Raw genomic sequence first — 20,537 nt, 5'->3', positions numbered from 1 at the left:
GCGAGCAAGTCATGTTGCAGGTGGGTTAAGCTTCACTTCTGGTCAGTACACTATAGGGAGGAGGGGTAGAGATCTGCAACATGTTGCCAGGTCCACTGATGGAGTAGGCATGATAGCTGCGTTTGATGGGAGGGATATGGACCATGTGTATGCAGATGGGAGTAACTTAACAAGGCTTCATAGTTGGCCAAACAAGCTATGTACTTGTAGCGGTGTGCTACATGCAGCGCTAAAATTATGACACGGAGTCGGTAACTGCAGTCGAAGGAAAAAACTTTGTTCAAAATCCTCAGCCTCACTTTTAAGCCTCCCTCAACCTGCCCCCCATGGCGCAGAGGCTCCAAAGCTCTGTGCTCGCAAACCCCTGTAGGCTATCTAATTGTGAGCCGGTTTGGATGTGCCAGGAAATGGGTCGCCACATACTGATATTTGTTCTCTGCTGTATAAACAGTGGATTCTTGTCCTATGTTCTTCCACTGGAGGAAGCATCCTCATGATCTATAGAACATAGAATAGTACAGCACATTACAGGCCCTTCAGTCCACAATGTTGTGCCGACCCTCAAACCCTGCCTCCCATATAAACCCCCACCTTAAATTCCTCCATATACCTATCTAGTAGTCTCTTAAACTTCACTAGTGTATCTGCCTCCACCACTGACTCAGGCATTGCATTCCACACACCAACCACTCTGAGTGAAAAACCTTCCTCTAATATCCCCCTTGAATTTCCCTCCCCTTACCTTAAAGCCATGTCCTCTTGTGCTGAGCAGTGGTGCCCTGGGGAAGAGGCGCTGGCTGTCCACTCTGTCTATTCCTCTTAATATCTTGTACACCTCTATCATGTCTCCTCTCATCCTCCTCTCCAAAGAATAAAGCCCTAGCTCCCTTAATCTCTGATCATAATCCATACTCTCTAAACCAGTCAGCATCCTGGTAAATCTCCTCTGTATCCTTTCCAATGCTTCCACATCCTTCCTATACTGAGGCGACCAGAACTGGGCACAGTACTCCAAGTGTGGCCTAACCAGAGTTTTATAGAGCTGCATCATTACATCACGTCTCTTAAACTCTATCCCTCGACTTATGAAAGCTAACACCCCATAAGCTTTCTTAACTACCCTATCTACCTGTGAGGCAACTTTCAGGGATCTGTGGACATGTACCCCCAGATACCTCTGCTCCTCCACACTACCAAGTATCCTGCCATTTACTTTGTACTCTGCCTTGGAGTTTGTCCTTCCAAAGTGTACCACCTCACACTTCTCCAGGTTGAATTCCATCTGCCACTTCTCAGCCTGCTTCTGCATCCTATCAATGTCTCTCTGCAATCTTCGACAATCCTCTACACTATCTACAACACCACCAACCTTTGTGTCATCTGCAAACTTGCCAACCCACCCTTCTACCCCCACATCCAGGTCGTTAATAAAAGTCACAAAAAGTAGAGGTCCCAAACAGATCCTTGTGGGACACCACTAGTCACAACCCTCCAATCTGAATGTACTCCCTCCACCATGACCCTCTGCCTTCTGCAGGCAAGCCAATTCTGAATCCACCTGGCCAAACTTCCCTGGATCCCATGCCTTCTGACTTTCTGAATAAGCCTACTGTGTGGAACCTTGTCAAATGCCTTACTAAAATCCATGTAGATTACATCCACTGCACTACCCTCATCTATATGCCTGGTCACCTCCTCAAAGAACTCTATCAGGCTTGTTAGGCACAATCTGCCCTTCACAAAGCCATGCTGACTGTCCCTGATCAGACCATGGATTCTCTAAATGCCCATAGATCCGATCTCTAAGAATCTTTTCCAACAGCTTTCCCACCACAGATGTAAGGCTCACTGGTCAATGATTACCTGGACTATCCCTACTACCTTTTTTGAACAAGGGGACCTCCAATCCTCCGGTACCATTCCCGTGGACAACAAGGACATAAAGATCCTAGCCAGAGGTTCAGCAATCTCTTCCCTCGTGGAGCAGCCTGGAGAATATTCCATCAGGGCCTGGGGACTTATCCGTCCTAATGTATTTTAACAACTCCAACACCTCCTCTCCCTTAATATCAACATGCTCCAGAACATCAATCTCACTCCTATTGTCCTCACCGTCATCAAGTTCCCTCTCAGTGGTGAATACCGAAGAGAAGTATTCAATGCATCCATTCAGGCTCTGTCCCACTCTTCCAAGCATCTACAAGCCACACCAATTCAATATTTTGTCATATGATGACCAGGTGTTAGCCTGATAAACTTTCTCTGAACAGTTTTCAATGCATTTGTATCCTTGCTTGAGTAAAAAGACCAATACTGTGCACAGTACTCCAGATGCAGTCTCACCAATGTCCCATCTAAATGAAACTTAACCTCCTTATTCAATCTACCTAGCAATGATAATAATACTGTTAGCTTTGTAATCACTTGCTGTATCTACACACCAGCCTTTTGCAAATTATGCAGCAGAGCACATAGATCCCTCTACATTAATAAACTCTGCAGTCTCTCAACATTAGATCATGAGTTTTGTTTTCATTTTTCATACCTCCGTGAGCACAATTCTCCGCAGTATACTCCATTTGCTAGAACTTTGTCAACTCACTTGTCTATCGATGTCCCTTTGTCAATTCCTTTTGACTTCTTCACACATTTTAGCATTTCATCCATTCTATCATCAGCAGACTTTATGATCATAAAATCCAAGAGATATAGGAGCAGAATTAGGCTATTTGGCCCATTGAGTCTGCTCCACCATTCAATTGTGGCTGTTTTATTTAGCCTCTCAATCCATTCTTCTGTCTTCTCCCTGTAACTTTGACAACTTTGCTAATTAAGTACCTATTGACTGCAACTTTGAATATACTCAATGACTTCGCCTCCACAGCCATTTGCGGCAATGAATTCCACAGATTAACCGCCTTCTGGCTAAAGAAATTTCTCCCCGTATCTATTCTTTAATTCTGAGGCTGTGCTCTTTGGTCCTAGACTCTCCTACTATTGGAAACATCCTTGCCACATCCATTCTATCCAGGCTGTTCAATACTTGGTATGTTTCAATAAGAGCCTCCTCATTGTTCTAAACTCCAGTGAGTCCAAGCACAGAGCCATCAAACGCTTCTCATATGTGAACCTATTCACTCCTGGGATCATTCTTGTGAACCTCCTCTGGGACCTCTCCAACGCCAGTATTTCCTGGCTTATTGGGGCCCAAAGCTGCTCGTCACACTCCAAATGCAGTCTGGCCAATCCTTGCTTTTATGTTCAGGTCCTCTTGAAATGAATGCTAAAATTACATTTGCCTTCCTTACAGCCAACTCAACCTGCGAGCTACCTTTAGGGAATCCTGAACTAGGACCCCCAAGTCCCTTTCAAATTCACATTCAATTTCCGAATTTGTTCCCTGTTTAAAAAATAGTCTGTGCCTTTATTACTTCTACCATAGTGCATGAGCACACACTTCCCTACACTGTACTAAATATGCCACTTCTTTGCCCGTTCTCCTATTCTGTCCAAGTCCTTCTACAAACTCCCTGCTTCCTCAACACTGTCTGCCCCTGCACCTATCTTGTTTTGCAAAGGTGTGGTGACACCTTTGGTCAATTCATCCAAGTGATTTGAAAAGTTCATGCAGAATTAAAGTTCCAGCATTGACCTCAGTAGCACATCCCTTGCTGTCTTGCCACACACTAGCACATACATCTTGCCATCCAGAAACAAACAATTTACACCTACACTCTGATGCCTTTTAGTCAAGCAACCTTCTCCCATGCCAAAATGTTACCTTCGACACAATTAATTTCTATTTTCTCTATTAAACTTTGACAGGGAATCTTATTAAATGCTTTCTGGAAATCTAAATATGAAAATCAGTGACTTATCTCTGAATATCAGTGAATATCACTGACTTATATAGTGTAAAGCACGTTGTTTTGGGGGCAGCAGAACAGTAGAAAAACAAAAAAAAAACACAACAAATTACAAAATAAATAAATAGTGTAAAAAGGTGTAATGAGGTAGCACACAGCCTTGTGCTGATGGAGATTGAGAAGGAGATGTTGTTGGCAGTCCAACTGCAAGATGAAACTGAGGATCCAGTTGCAGAGGGAGGATTCGTGACCTGGGCTTTGGAGTTTAGTGATGAATTTCAAGGAGATGACAGCATTGAATGCTGAGCTGCACTCGATGAAAAGCATCTTGATGAATGCACCTTCATTGTCCAGAAGTTCCAAGGTTGAGTGAAGGGCCAGTGAAATGGCATTTGCTGTTGACCTGTTGTGAGGGTTGGCAAATTAGAGTGGAACCAAGCAACTCTTCAGGCAAGAATTGATTTGTTTTATGACCAGCCGCTCAAAGCACTTCATCACAGTGGATGTAAGTGCCATTTAATGATAGTCATGGAGGTAGATAATCAGAGTCTTCTTGAGTACTGTAAGATTGAAGCCTGCTTGAAGTGGGTGGGTACCTCATATTGATGATTTGAGAGGTTGAAGATGTCTGTATACACTCCAGTCAGTTAAATAGCACAGGTCTTTAGTACTTGGCCAGCTACCCCATCTGGGCTCAGTGCTTTCTACAGATTCACCCTCCTGAAGGATGCTACAGGTCGACCTAAGGGACTGAAATCACCAGCTCATGGGTTTGTGAAAGTGCCTCCTTATGCTGTCAGTCAAAGCGAGCATAAAAGGCATTGAGCTCATCTGGCAGTGAAATAGTGTCATTTATGTTGTTTGGTTTTGCTTTGCAGGAGGTGTTGGCTTTCAGGTTCTGTCATATGTATCGAACATTCATCTAAAGTACCCTTCTTTAAGGGAAGTTACAGGTGCGATAATGTTGGTCTCAAACCCAACACCAAACTGAAGTCTAATGAGCAGCTGTGATCCTTACCCTTCTGTATGCACCTCGGATTCAACTCACCTACAACAGGCATCCCAAAGCACTGAACACCCCTTGACCTGCACCTGCAAAAGATTCCGAGGGGCATAGGCAGAATAGATATCCAATATCTTTCTCCCATGGTCAAACGATGGCATGATGGCAGAATATAGTATTAATAGTAAGACTCTTGGCAGTGTGGAGGATTCAGAGAGATCTTGGGGTCCAAGTCCATAGGACACTCAAAGCTGCTGTGCAGGTTGACTCTGTGCTTAAGAAGGCATATGGTATATTGGCCTTCATCAACCATGGAATTGAATTTAGGAGCCGAGAGGTAATGTTGCAGCTATATAGGACCCTGGTTAGACCCCACTTGGAGTACTGTGCTCAGTTCTGGTTGCCTCACTACAGGAAGGATGTGGAAGCCATAGAAAGGGTGCAGAGGAGATTTACAAGGATGTTGCCTGGATTGGGGAGCATGCCTTATAAGAACTTGGCCTTTTCTCCTTGGAGCGACGGAGGATGAGAGGTGACCTGATAGAGGTGTATAAGATGATGAGAGGCATTGATCGTGTAAAGGGGTTTTTTTCTTTTTCTCTTTGTTACTGTGTATGTAATCAAAAGGGCTTCTTTTGTTTTGTTAACCAGCAGGAATGCTTCTTTGTTGCGCGAGAGTGCTGGGAGAATTGTATTCCTTTGTAAACCAAATGGGGATTAACGTTTTTTCTTCTGAGTCTGTAAGCTTTTGTTGACGGGCTTTTGGGGAGATCAGCGCGAGGGGGTTGAGAGAGAGGACGCAATACCGTAAGCTGGGCGAGGAACGGACCCCAAGCGGGGGTCCAAGGCCCGGAGGTACTCCGAGGAGGGGGGATGAAGCTAGATGTGCTTGGTTGACCACTCGGAGGGTCCTGAGCTGAGAGTCGAGGAGTTCGGAGGGGATCGAATGGTGGCCAGAAGACTTCCGAAATTGAGCTCCAACAGTTGTGCACGAAGTGGTTTGGACTTTGATAAGTTTGGCGCCTTTTCTTTATTTTTTCTCTTCATATATACTGTATCGTTATTAATCACTTAGTTATAGTAACCTTTATAAATTGTACTCATTTAATCGCATATGGTGTACTGTCTGTTTTTGGGCGAGGCGGGGACATCACACAGCATCCACACCAGCTGATTACCGAGTTTGGCGGGACCAAAGGCTGCTCCCCCTAGGCGAGAACAAGTGTGAGTGAGCCTGAGGTGACCCAGGGGGTTACAATCGTGTGAATAGTCAGAGGCTTTTTCCCAGGGCTGAAATGGTTGCCACAAGAGGACACAGGTTTAAGGTGCAGGGGAGTAGGTACCGAGGAGATGTTAGGGGTAAGTTTTTTACTCAGAGAGTGGTGAGTGCATGGAATGGGCTGCCAGCAAGGTAGTGGAGGCAGATACGATAGAGTCTTTTAAGAGACTTTTGAATAGGTACATGGAGACTAGAAAAATAGAGGGCTATAGGTAAGCCTAGTAGTTTCTAAGGTAGGGACATGTTCGGCACAATTTTGGGGCCGAAGGGCCTGTATTGTGCTGTAGGTTCTCTATGTTTCTATAAAAGGTCATGGGAGTGCATGCATTTATGATGAGAAGAGGATAAGATTAATGGAAATGTGAGGACCATGTATTTTTAACAGAAAGGTGGTGGGTGCCTGGTATGTGCTGTCAGGGCTGGGCATAGAGCCAGATTCAGTAGAGTAGTTAAGAGGCTCTTAAGGTAGGAACATGAATGTGCAGAGAATGGAAGGATATGGACATTGTGCAGGCAGAAAGGACCAGTTTAATTAGTTTGGCACAACATTGTAGACTGAAGGGATTAATCCTCTGCTATACTGCTCTATGTTCTATCAACTGCAGTCTTGAATACATTTGGGACCTGAGCTCCTCTAGACCTCGGGGGTAGCGAATTCCAAAGCCCTCCGAGTGAAGGAATTTCTTCTTCTCTCAGACTTGTACGGACTGGCCACAGATTACTAACTATGTTCAAAGTTCAAAATACGTTTATTATTAAAGTATTTATACATTATACAACCTTGAAATTCATCTCCTAACAGGCAGCAGCAAAGCAAAGAAACCAGAAAGAACCCACAATAGACCGTCAAACACTGAGCTTGCAAAAAAAACCCAGATCATGCAAACAATAAATTCCAGCAAACAGCATTCTGAACTGAAGGCCACAATGAGAGTCCATCCCCAGACCCTTAGTTCAGCGCAGAGCTGAGTAAACTTTGTGGAGCAGCAAGCTGAACCGGACCAACCTTCACCCTGGGCCCCAATGCACCAACCTTTTCAGTCTGGTCTGGCGGCTAAATTGTTGTACAAACATTGAGTTTTATCACTTCGAGATGCTCTGGGGAAGGACCCCGTCACCTCAACTTGACCTGTGCCCGACCTTTCCGATTCAGAAAATACTGCAGTTCAGATCATGGAAATTCACGAATCACTATAAAAAATGAGATATCAAAATTCAATCTTATTGAATTTATGGAAAGAAAACAAGCACAAAGTGTACGCAGAAAATGGAATGAGGTTACCAAGGGTAATGATTGCAGGGTGCTGGTTCACATCGGGAGGCCACTTAAGAGATCTGATTTGGAATCTGACAAGGCAATCTCTTCTATTAATACTGATGCAAAGATATGTTATCAAATAAGATTACAGCTGTTATAAGTTAGTTTAAACAACAAACTTTCTCTTATACCTACAGTACAATCAGAATGCCTAGAGACTGCACACCCACAGGTACATTACCATTGCGAGAACAACTTCCTGTGGGAGCACGTCTACAGGTAGAACACTGCAACCAACGAGGAAAATAAAGGTTTGTGTTTTTCTAGCAACACGGTCCCTTGGTGATGCATGGATGTAAATCAATCAGCCAGAGGTCCTGTTTCTTCAGCACTTATACTTGATGCAGCAATTGGGTAGATATCCTGACTAAATGGCTAAATAAGTTAACCCAGGTATTAGATGAGTCAAATTTAGCTTACTTGGAAAAGCAATGAAAACACAGTCTATGTAAAGCAACACAATCAAAATGCTGGAGAACCTCATCAGGTCAGGCAGCATCTATGGAATCGAATAAACAGTTGACATTTCGGGCCAAGACCCTCCTTCAGGACTGAAAAGGAAGAGGGAAGAGGTCTGAATAAAAAGGTGGGGGAGGGTAAGGAGGCTGGCTGGAAGGTGATAGGTGAAGCTAGGTGGGTGGGAAAGGACAAGGGCTAGAGAAAGAGGCATCTAATAGGAGAGGAGAATGAACCACAGGAGAAAAGGAAGGAGGAGGGGACCCTTGGGGAAGTGATAGACAAGTGAGTAGAGGTAAAAGGCCAGAGTAGGGAATAGAGGGGGAGGAAGAATCCTTTACTGGAAGAAGAAATCAATAGTCATGCCATTAGGTTGAAGGTTATCTAGACAGGATATAAGGTATTGCTTCTCCATCTTGAGGGTGGCCTCGTCTTGGCACAGGAAGAGACCATGGACCGACATGTTAGAGGAGGAATGGGAATGGGAATCAAAATATAGACGACCAGGAAGTTCCGCTTTTGCTGAATGAAGCAAAGATGCTCGATGACCCAGTCGGAATGTAAGGTAGTTTATGTGATACAAGGATGCCTGGTTGTACAGCAAGAGCAGTGTTACTCTCTTTCTGATCCATTCTCAGCTCTCACTTTATCCTTGATGACTATGGGGTCAGTCTTATCAGATAAATCCAAAGCTAGTCCATAATTCCATACAAAACCGGGACTTCCTTACACTCAGCTTCTGCGACATTGAAGAGAAACGGAAGCAAGAGGAGGTAATTTGGCCTGTTGTGTATCTGCGCCATTCAGTAACAAGAACAGTAGCGAAGGAGGAACTCAGATGGTCGAGCAGCCACTGGGGAAAGAGAAGCCAGTTAGTCTTGTGCCAGCGTTTTCTCCTTCCGCAGATGCTGTTTGAGCAGTCAAATTCTTCTAGTAGTTCTCTTCATGTTTCAAATTCTAGCATCTGTGTACCATTCTTTAAGGTTGTTGTTGATCTTTTATCTCAGTCCCACTGACCTCATTTCCTTTCATTCAAGGAATTCACAAATATTTATTGTCTTCTGCCTCAAATATAGTGATTGAGCCACCCCTTTGGTTTCTGAACTTCTTCTGGAATTCAGACGGCTGTGGCGGCCAAGATTTTGGGTATATTTAAAGTGGAGGTTGGTAGGTTTTTGATCAGTAAGTGTGCCAATGGTTATGGGGAGAAGGCAGAGGAACAGAGTGAAGAGGGATAATAAATGAGCCATGATGGAATGGTGAAGAAGACTCAATGGGATGAATGGCTTAATTCTGCTCCTTTATCTTAGGATCTTATGATCTTATGGTTGTTTGTACACTGGCTGAAGAGATGTCTTCTCATCTCAATCCTGATATGCTGGCTCTTTAATGGGGAGAGAAGCATCTTGTTTCAGAAATCATAGCCAAGGGAAACTTTCTCACGTCTACCCTGGTAAGCCTTGTAAACATTTTGTATGATTCTATCTTCTCAACTCAAAAGAGTGACGTTGATCAAAGAAAAAAAAATCAAGATGCTGGAGGAACTCAGCAGGTCAGGCAGCATATGTGAGGAAAATAGACAGTTGACATTTTGTGGTGAGATCGTTCATCTGGACTAAAAGTTAAAAGGGAGGTAGTCACTGGGGGAAGAGCAGTGGGAGAGGGACTCACACTGAAGAGAAGAGGAAACCTTTCCAAATAGGGTAAATATTGAAGTGGAGTGGAAGAATGGAGACACAAGAAAGACTACAGATGCTGGAATATGGAACAAAATATAAGACACTGGAGGAACTCAGCGGGTCAGGCAGTATCTGTGGAAGCAAATAGACAGTCCTCACTGAGAGATAGATGGAAGCTAGAGTCTTTTTCATTACTGCCCATAGGCCAAGTCTGCCTCTGTCAGGTCAGACTGCTGAACAGCACCCTTGCATCGGACAAAGTCAGCGTTGATTTGTGAAAGGAAAATCATGTCTGATGAATCTTATAGAATTTTTTGAAGATGTAACTAGTAGAGTGGATAGGGGAGAACCAGTGGATGTGGTATATTTAGATTTTCAAAAGGCTTTTGACAAGGTCCCACACAGGAGATTAGTGTGCAAACAGTTGTTTACAATATATATTAAAGATTTAGACGAGGGAATTAAATGAAGCATCTCCAAGTTTGCGGATGACACGAAGCTGGGCGGTAGTGTTAGCTGTGAGGAGGATGCTAAGAGGATGCAGGGTGACTTGGATGGGTTAGGTGAGTGGGCAAATTCATGGCAGATGCAATAAATGTGAGGTTATTCACTTTGGTTGCAAGAACAGGAAAACAGATTATTATCTGAATGGTGGCCGATTAGGAAAAGGGGAGGTGCAACGAGACCTGGGTGTCATTGTACACCAGTCATTGAAGGTGGGCATGCAGGTACAGCAGGCAGTGAAAAAGGCAAATGGTATGTTGGCATTCATAGCAAGAGGATTTGAGTACAGGAACAGGGAGGTTCTACTGCAGTTGTACAAGGCCTTGGTGAGACTGCACCTAGGGTATTGTATGCAGTTTTGGTCCCCTAATCTGAGGAAAGACATTCTTGTCATACAGGGAGTACAAAGAAGGTTTACCAGATTGATTCCTGGGATGGCAGGACTTTCATATGAAGAAAGATTGGATCGACTAGGTTTATACTCACTGGAATTTAGAAGATTGAGGGGGGATCTTATTGAAACGTTTAAAATTCTAAAGGGATTGGACAGGCTAGATACAGGAAGATTGTTTCCAATGTTGGGGAAGTCCAGAACGAGGGGTCACAGTTTAAGGATAAAGGGGAAGCCTTTTAGGACTGAGATGAGGAAAAACTTCTTCACACAGAGAGTGGTGAATCTGTGGAATTCTCTGCCACAGGAAACAGTTGAGGCCAGTTCATTGGTTATATTTAAGAGGAAGTTAGATATGGCCCTCGTGGCTAAAGGAATCGGGGGTATGGAGAGAAAGCAGGTACTGGGTTCTGAGTTGGATGATCAGCCATGATCATACTGAATGGTGCTGCAGGCTCTAAGGGCCGAATGGCCTACTCCTGCACCTATTTTCTATGTTTCTATGTATTTCCATAAGTACATTTCTCTTTAGGTCGGACAATAAGGTGTGCACAGCGTATCTCAGAAACAATCAAACAATATTACTGGGACTCTATACAAACAGAGCAAGATCACTGATATCCCGTCCCCCCGAGGTAGACCTGTAACTCCCTCACATCTTGTCAAAGTTGCCCACCTGTTTTGATCTGACCCTATTTAGAAAATTAAATCAAAATCTAAAGGTAGAGCACAGTAACTGGTGCCAAAGCCTGGGGGCTGAGGAGAGGAAAAGGAAGTCGTTAGTATAATCTGATCTCAGGTGTCAACTTCTCTCCACTTAAACTAGTGAAAAGCACTTTGAGATTGGAGTCCTCGGCGGTCCCCTGTAACATGACACACTAACCAGTCACCTTCATCTTGAGAGGCTGTGGATTTGTCTCTCTCCAAAGACCCGAGCAATGATCCAAGCTGGCACCTCAGTGCAGATGTGCCACTATAGGAACTTCCCACCCTCTCAGTTGAATGCGCAAGACCATTAATATTTCAAAAAAGACCAGTGAAGCTAGTCAGAGTTTCCTGTCAATTTTTATCCCCGAGTCAGTGCCGCTGATGACCTGGTCATTATTTTCACTCTGATGGTGAACATCACACTGTGCATCTTTCCACACCATTAAAGCTGGCTTGAAAGTCCTTTGGGAAGGTATGTAGGTGTTATGTTAGTACGTACAGTACATCAAAGTTCTAAGTAAATTTATTATCAAAGTACATATATGATCCCATGTATATGTCGCACACAGCATTTAGAAGTCTTCCACAGGGTGGAGTCAAACCATGGATACTCCACTGAAGATATTGTCTGTCTGTGCTGATGGGAACAGATTCTACATTTCAGAATAATAACCTGAGACACAAGAGACAGTACAATCTGGAACAAAAGAGAAAACTCAGAGAAGTCAAAGCAGGATAACAATTGATTAAAAAAATCGAGTTTGGAACCGACTATCCTGCAAAAGGACTTGAATGACAAAAGGGATGACTGTGCAGACGAAAACAAAAGACTGCAAAGCAATATCTGAAAGTACTTTATGTAAATATTGTGGCCGTAGGTTTTTGATGTCAATGGATGAGGAAGTGAGTGTAGTTATCCCCTTTTGTTCAAGAGCCTGACAGATGTGGGGTAATAACTCTTCCTGCACCTGGTGGTGTGGGTCCCGAGGCTCTGGTACTTTCTACCCTATGGCAGCAGTGAGAAAAGAGCATGGCTTGGGTGGTGAGGCTCTCTGATGACAGATGCTGCTTTCCTCTTACAGCGTTTCATGTAGATGTGCTGAATGGTTGGGAAGGCTTTACCCGTGATGTACTGGGCTGAATCCATTACCTTTTGTAGGATTTTCCATTCAAAGGCATTGGTGTTTCCATACCAGGCAGTAATGCAGCCAGTCAATACATTCTCCACTTCAGAAGTTTGCCAAAGTTTCTGATGACATGCCAAATCTCTGAAAACTCTTAAGGAAGTGAAGGCACTACTGGGCTTTCTTTGCAGTTCCATTTACTGTACATACTGGGTCCAGAACAGATCCTCTATAATAGTAACACCCAGAAACTTAAAGCTACAGACCCTCTTTTGCTGGGTGTTGAATGCTCTGGTCTGTAACATGTCCAGGTTGATGGTGAGCTACAGGGTTCCATTGGATCAGTACCAGAGGATAAAGAGGTCAGATTTGGAGGAGGATGGTAAATTACAGGGGCGAGAGAGTGTAAGTTTTGGGTCAGGCTCATGAGCAGCGTCACGTACCCCGTGACGGGGTTACCGAACCAGCAGAAATGGAATACACGGTGGAGTCTGGTTTTACTGTAACTAATAGTGTTTATTAGTAAACTAAGTAATACAGTACTATAAAATGCAAAATATATGAAACAGTTTAGAAACGATATATACAGAAGTGTGGAAATAGGAATCAAAACCAAGCTCTTTTAAAGTCTAGGGGTAAATGGATAGTCTTACGATGGTGAAGAGTTCAGTTCAGTTCTGTTTAGGTCGAGGTAGTTCTGGTGTAACGTTGGAGAGAGAGAGAGGTGATTCAGTTGCCGTCGAACCTTCCGTTGTCTTCTTGCCCTGTTACGGTCACCGACTGTGACCCCGTACGACTGTTCTTCAGTGGTAGACCTGTCACCCAGGCGAGGGTGGACACACAACAAGTCCCCACCGGTCACACCTTCACACACTGTGAGCCACTGATCGATTCCCCCGAATCAATCCTCCAAACTCCCACCTTCACGTGGATGCACAACGCTCTGTCAGTGTCCCATAGTGTGTCTGCTTGTGTCTTCGCAGACCTGTTTTTTATCTCCCCTTTCAGGGCACCGGCCGTCCATCAGGCCGGTCCCACCTTGCTGTCTCTGCAAGAATCTCACAAGCAGGCAAAGAAAGTGTCCTTGTAGCAAAGGTAAACAATCAGCCAAAGCCATAATATTAAATCATCACTCTCTCTCTCTCTCTCTCTCTCTCTCTCTCTCTCTCTCTCTCTCTCTCATAGTTCACGGGGGGTCAACTCTGGACCCCATCTCAGCTTGGTTTGCTCATCACCACAGTTTGCAGCTTCTCTACCAAGCCGTCACCCTGTTTGAACGTGTTCTCCCGAACACAGCTTTGTGAACCAGAGGAATATACTAACCTGAAAGAAAAACAAGGAAACCATTGCTGTGTTCATGCATCGAGACAATGAGAAGGAAGCAGAAAAACAGGGTAGATGTTATATCTCCCTTGCCCACACATCACTCCTCACTGATCTCCATCCTGGCATTTACCCCAGCAAGCGAGAAAAGTCCTACACCTCCTCCCTCACTACCACTCAGAGCCCCAAACAATCCTTCCAGGAGAGGCGACACTTCACCTGCCAGTCTGTCGGGATCATCCACTGGTGCTGCCTCCTCGACAACGGTGAGACCCGACATAGTTCGGGGAGCTCCTCTGCTCCATCCACCACAAGAGATGGGATTTCCTGGTGGCCGCCCATTTTAATTCTTCCTCCCACTCTCATTCTGACCTATTGGTCCATAACCTCTGCTACCGCCACTCGGGTTGGAGGAGTAACCCATCTGAGATTTATTCCAACTGGGTAGCCTCCAATCAGATGCATGAATATCAATTTCTCTAGCCTGGTAATTTCCCCCCTCTTCCCTGTCTCTCTTTGTCTATTCCCCATTTTGGCTCCTTTCTTATCTCGTCTCCTCACCTGCTCAGCACCTCCCTCTGATACTCCTTCTCCTATGATCCACTCTCCTCTCCTATCAAATTCTTTCTACTTAAGCCCTTTACCTCTTCTGCCTATCACTTCCCAGCACCTCGCTTCATTCCCTCGTTCCCCATTGAAATACCTTCCCCCTCACCTGGCTTTTCCTATCACCCGGCAGCTTGTAATGTAGCCCAAGTTCCTGAGTAGATTGATAGTGCATCAGACTTCACCCTGGTCCAGCCAGCAAACACTGAAGAGCAGCACCGATGCCAGTGATAAGATCAAACTTTATTTATTCCGAAGGACATTATTGTTGAAAGGTCACTCAGTTCGAAATAAATACTTCAAAATTCAAAATGTAGGCATTGAGGTACAAAACATGCACTAAAAACTAATAGTGTAAAATACAGATGTGCAATGAAATCGTATACTTAAGGAGGATTTGTAGAGTCTTATAGCCACAGGGTGAAGGGATGTCCTGTGATGTTCAGTGGTGCCCCCTGGTGGAAGCAGTCTGAAGGCTGATTTATACTTGTGCATACAGACTACGCCGTAGCCCTGATTTTCACTTCTGCGTAGGCTACGGCCATAGCGAGCATGCGTTGGTGTGCGCTAAAACGCTAGTTGGCGGTGGGGTTTCAATGCCACTGTGTTGAGTTTCTTCATGAGAGACATGGACGAGGAAATGCATTTCAAACATTTTCACATGTCGGCAGGTAGATTTGACAATTTGGTTCATCTATTTTGCATCGGTGTACGGACATGCTGGAGAAGAAGCAACCGGAAATGCGTAGGAAGCAATGTGATGCTACCAAGTGGACCAATCACAGTCGTTGCGGTCTGCGTCACTGCAATGCCTGAGTTACTTTTTTGGGAAGGTGCCTGTCACCCTATGGCGTAGGGTACATGGTACCTACGGCATAGATGCGGCACACAGGTATAAATCAGCCTTAAAGGTGCTCCTCTGTTTGTCCAGTTTGGATCCAGCATTCCCACAGAGGCCTCTGGTCCCTCCCACACCTCCTGGCCTGGATGGCTGCAACAGGTGACGCTACGGTATGAGGGTCAGGTCCATACAACAGCCGAGGCTACGGATCTCCCGTGCTGCGGTGTCGCCCGCGAGCCAATGAACTCGGACTTGCAGCATTCTACATTTCCAAAGTCCATCAGGGTCTTGCTTTCTCAATAAAAACGTCCAAGTCAGGCCATATGCATTGTTTGTTGGACCGCCCTACAGCAGTATGCAGCAAGTCCAGGTGGCATCACGGTACGCAGCTCCATCGCTCTCTAGGTACTCGCTGATGAGGTACATAACGTTCTTAATATCTAGCAGTGTTTTGTGATCTTTAGAAAAGTAGTAAAAGATGAACAATTCCACCTTTGGTTGGAACCAGAGAGGCCCCTGTGACCATGCACACCGCCAACTTACCAGATTTTGTGTGTGTTCCTCCAGAATTCCAGCACCTCTTGTGCGTATATTATATCTCCCGAATTTTTAATTTGTGTTTGAAGAATAAACCTGTGTCAGTTCCCTTCCTGAATGCAGCTGGATGAATAGACAGACACACCAGTTCACAGTTTACAAAATTCCAGTAATTACTCCTGTCTGCTTGGAGACAGACAGTCTCAGCTCCCTTTTTCAAACCTGGGTGGGATGCTGTTAAAGCGCCCCAGGGTAAGCATGTAAGATGGAAAGAATTTCATGAATTTTAAAACTTCAGGGCAGAGAGTGAAGCAAGCACTGGAAGACTCCTCCACCAGCTTTCCCCTCCAGATATCTTGGGTTTCTTTTCCTACACCATTGATGCAGCCCTCAACCACACCTCCTCCATTTGCCGGACATCTAGCCTCACTCCATCCTCCCGCCACCTGATCAGGAATAGAGTGCTTGTATCCTCACCTACCACCCTGCATCCAACAAATCATTCTCTGCAGCTTCTGCTATCTTTAACGGGATCCTACCACCAAATCCATCTTTACCTCCTGTCCCACTCTCTGCCTTCTGCAGGGATCACTCCCTCATAATTCCCCTGTCAGTTTGTCCCGTCCCCCCCCCCCCACTAATCTCTCTCCTTGCACTTACCCCTGCAAGCTGCAGAAGGGTTTCACCTGCCCATTCATCTCCTCCCTCTTCAAAGGTACATTTAATGTCAGAGATATCCTGAAATTATTTTTCTTTGCAATCATCTACAAAAACAGGGTGCCCCCAAAGAATGAAAGAATGAATGACAGTTAAAAGTTAGAACCCCAAAGTCTCCCCCCCCAGCCCCACCCTCCCACGCGTAAGCGGCAGCAAGGAATTATCCCCCCTTCCCCCACCGGCAAAAAAAAGCATCGGCATCCGCCACCGAGCACTCAAGCGTGCAGAAAAGCATCAGTAAAGACACAGACTTGCAGTACCCCGAAGAATACTCGTTCACCCGGTATTCGACATACCACAGGCTCTCTCTCCCCCTAACGGGGGAAAGGGGGTGTCTCCGTTTCACAGTGAGAGGGGAGTCATAACAAGCAATTCACTGATTTACGATGTTGAAAGTCCATTGCGTCACACTTATTCTCTACTCAGGGCCCCAAACAGTCCTTCCAGGTGATGCAACACTTCACCTGACACTCTGTTGGGGTCGGCTCCTGTATCCGGTGCTCCTGGTGACACTGGACGTAAATTGGAGAACTGCTTTGTGGAGCACCTCAGCCCCACCTGTAAAAAGGAAAATTTCCAGGTGGCCAATCATTTCAATTTCTATCCCCATTCCAATTCCGACATGTTGGTCCATGGCCTTCTCTAGTGCCATGATGAGGCCCCACTCAGGTTGGAGGAATAACACTTCATATTCTATCTAGCTAGCCTCCAAACTAATGGAAAGGCAGCCATTTCTCCAACTTCCAGTAATTCTTTCCCTGCCTCTTCCCTCGTCTTCATTTCTTCACTCTGGCATCTTACCTCCTCTCCTCACCTGCCTATCACCTCCCCCGATGCCTCTCCTCCTTCCCTTTCTCCCATGATCCACTCTCCTCTCCTATCAGATTCCTTCCTCTCCTTTTTTCACTTATCACCTCCCAGCTTCTTACTTCATACCCCCCTTCCCCACCCATTTTGTTTCCGCTTATTACCTTTTAGCTTGTCCTCCTCCACTCCGCCTACCTTCTCATTCTGGCTTCTTCCCTCTTCCTTTCCATTCCCAGTGAAAGGCTTTGCCCTGAAACATTTCCATAGATGCTGCCTGACCTGTTGAGTTCTGCCAGCATTCTGTGTTGCTCTAGATTTCCAGCATCGACAGGATCCCGTGTGGATTGATGCTGTGTACTGGACCTTGAAGATCATTGCTGTAAGTTTTGAAGGGACACATTGGAGTTCAGCCAAACCTCCGGCTTGCAGGACCGGTCAGCTGAAAACTTTCTGGTCTGCTTTTCAATCCCTGCCCTCCCCACTACGTCCTATGGCATCTTCCCATACAACATAATGCCTAATCATTCACCTCTTCCCTTCCCAGCAATCTGGAATCCAACCATTCCCTCCAGATGTAACAGTCAGTATTCGCACCGCTGCCGATCCAGCCTATGAGATTCAGTGGAGATGCTGGGAACTGGAGTTACAAACTGTCTGCTGGAGGAACTCGTAAGGTCAAGCAGCATCTGTGAGAGGACAGGATGTCACAATGTTCGCATATGGCCCAAGTGTGGGTTGGTAGTTCACAGAATTTAATGAGAACAGAGTTAGAGGGAAAAGAAAACAATAACCGCTAGGCCAAACAGGGCTGTTAACTAAAACTCTCAAGTGGAAAACAAAGCATACACTGCGGCTGAAAAGAATAACTAAATATAAAACAAATACCGTTAGTCTTCAGAGCCCGTTGACTCGACGGTCTAAATTCTCAGGCAAGACCAAATGCAAGCAGGCAGTGCTTTGCTCAAGTCTTGGCAAATACTAAGATGAAAAGAATGGAGTTAAATATCATCACAATGAAATAATAATTAGCTGACACATGCATGGTCATGAGCACATTTGTCTAACCTGCTGTTCTGCTGAACCCGTGGTTGTGACACAAGAATTGTCAGCAGTTTGGATCGAAACCTTGCCTCAGGACTCATGTGGCTCCACATTCCACCAGCTGCATTCCTGATATAGGGGTTTTGACCCACAGCGTCAACAATACCTTTCCCTTCACAGATGCTGATGCACCATCAATAACTCTCAGAGATGGGAGGCGAACGATAGGCTTTTATTAGCTGCAAACATGACCACAACATCTTGGAGACTGAGGGAGGAGCAGTGCCTCCAATCGCCTTTATACAGGGGTCTGTGGGAGGAGCCACAGGGGCAGTCAGCAGGGGGCGTGTCCAGACAGGTATATGTAGTTCACCACACTCACACCCCCTTTGTTTTAAAAGAGAGTCCCACGGGGCGAAGTTTCTTACAAGTATATTTACAGGTTAAGTCTATCACTGTCACTGCGATCTACGTAGCACCGGTGGTGATTGCACCGGAGATGGTGGTTGTGCTGGCTCCAGCCTGACTTGAGGTGCCAGCCCGTTAGGCGTTAGTAATCCCTCATGCGTGTGCGTGGCGCCTGGTATGGGAGTGTCATGAGGAGTCTGCGTAGGGATAGGTGTGCACATGGGCCTCGGCTGAGAGGGGAGTGTGCGCGGGGTCTCATGGGTATATATATCGGTGGGTACGGGGTTCATAGTCACCGTGGAGTGTTCGGGGTAGGGGTCTGCTGCTCCTGCGGGTGCCAGGTCACGGACGGAGACCGTGTCCTCCCGCCCATCAGGTAAGACCTCATAGGCACACTGGGGTTTGGCATGTAGAAGGTGAACCCTCTCGACCATCGGGGAGTATTTATTGCTCCTCGCATGTTTCCGGAGCAGCACTGGCCCTGGGGACGTCAGCACTGGCCCTAGGGTGGTCCCAGTGGCAGACTTTCTGGGAAAAGAAAAGAGTCGTTCATGAGGGGTGGCATTGGTGGACATGCATAACAGGGAGCGGATGGAGTGGAGTGCCTCGGGGAGGACCTCCTGCCATCGAGAGACCGGCAACCCCTTTGACCTAAGGGCTAAGAGTGTGGCCTTCCACACTGTGACATTCTCCCTCTCCACCTGTCCATTCCCCTGGGATTATAGCTCGTGGTCCTACTAGTAGCAATACCCCTAGCCAGCAGGTACTGGCGCAGCTCGTCACTCATAAAGGAGGACCCTCTGTCACTGTGGACATAGCAGGGATATCCGAACAGAGTGAAGAGCTGGCACAGGGCTTTTATGACGGACGCGACAGTGGTATCGGGGCAGGGGATGGCAAAGGGGAACCGCAAGTACTCGTCGATTATGTTGAGAAAGTAGACATTGCGGTCGGTGGAGGGAAGGGGGCCCTTTGAACTCTGCATTGTCAGAACCAACACAAATGGGGTGACCACTCGTTGGAGCACCTGCTCTCACTCTGCAGTGTGATCCTGAGTTTCCTGTTGCCTGCCACGTTAATTCACTATCCCGCTCCAATTCTGCCCGATATGTATGCAACCTATAGTGATGCCAAAGTCATTGCAAATACTGAATAGAACAACAAATGAACAACCTGCTGGAGGAGCTCAGCAGGTTGAGGGGCACCTGTGGTAAACTATGTGTATACCTGTCTGGACACGCCCCTCTGCTTAAAGTAAAAATAATTTTCATTTTTTGTACTGTCATAGTGCTGCAAAACAGCAAACTTCATGACATTGTCAGCGATAACAAACCCGATTTTGATTCTAAATCAAAGCTAATTCCTCTGCAATGTATTAGAATTAAATAAACGAACAACTGTATTAAAAAGCATGCCATACACATTTTTCACTACTTAGTCTGCACTGAGGAAAGGTGCGATTAAACTGGAGCAAAGAGATCTAGGAATACAGATCCATAATTCCTTGAAAGTAGAATGGCACATTGGCTTTCATAAATCAGTACTGAGTGCAGGAATTGGATGTTATGTTAAAGTTCGATGAAACATTGATGAGGCCAAATTTGGAGTACTGTGTACAGTTCTGGTCACCTACCTACAGGAAAGATATTAATAAGGTTGAAAGAATTCAGAGAAAATTCACAAGGATGTTGCTGGGACTTGAGAACCTGAGTTACAGGGAATCATTGATGGGTTAGAACTTTATTCCCTGGAGCATAGGAGAATGACGGGGGATTTGTTAGAAATGTACAGAATTATGAGGGGTGTAGATAGGGTAAATGCAAGCAGGCTTTTTCCACTGAGATTGGGTGAGTCATGCGTTAAGGGTAGAAGGTGAAATATTTAAGAGGAAACTGAGGGGGAACTTCACTCAGAGGGTGATGCGAGTGT

This window comes from Hypanus sabinus, chromosome 8, assembly GCF_030144855.1.
Source record: "Hypanus sabinus isolate sHypSab1 chromosome 8, sHypSab1.hap1, whole genome shotgun sequence".
In the NCBI taxonomy this organism is placed as follows: Eukaryota; Metazoa; Chordata; class Chondrichthyes; order Myliobatiformes; family Dasyatidae; genus Hypanus; species Hypanus sabinus.
This window is presented reverse-complemented; position numbering follows the sequence as displayed.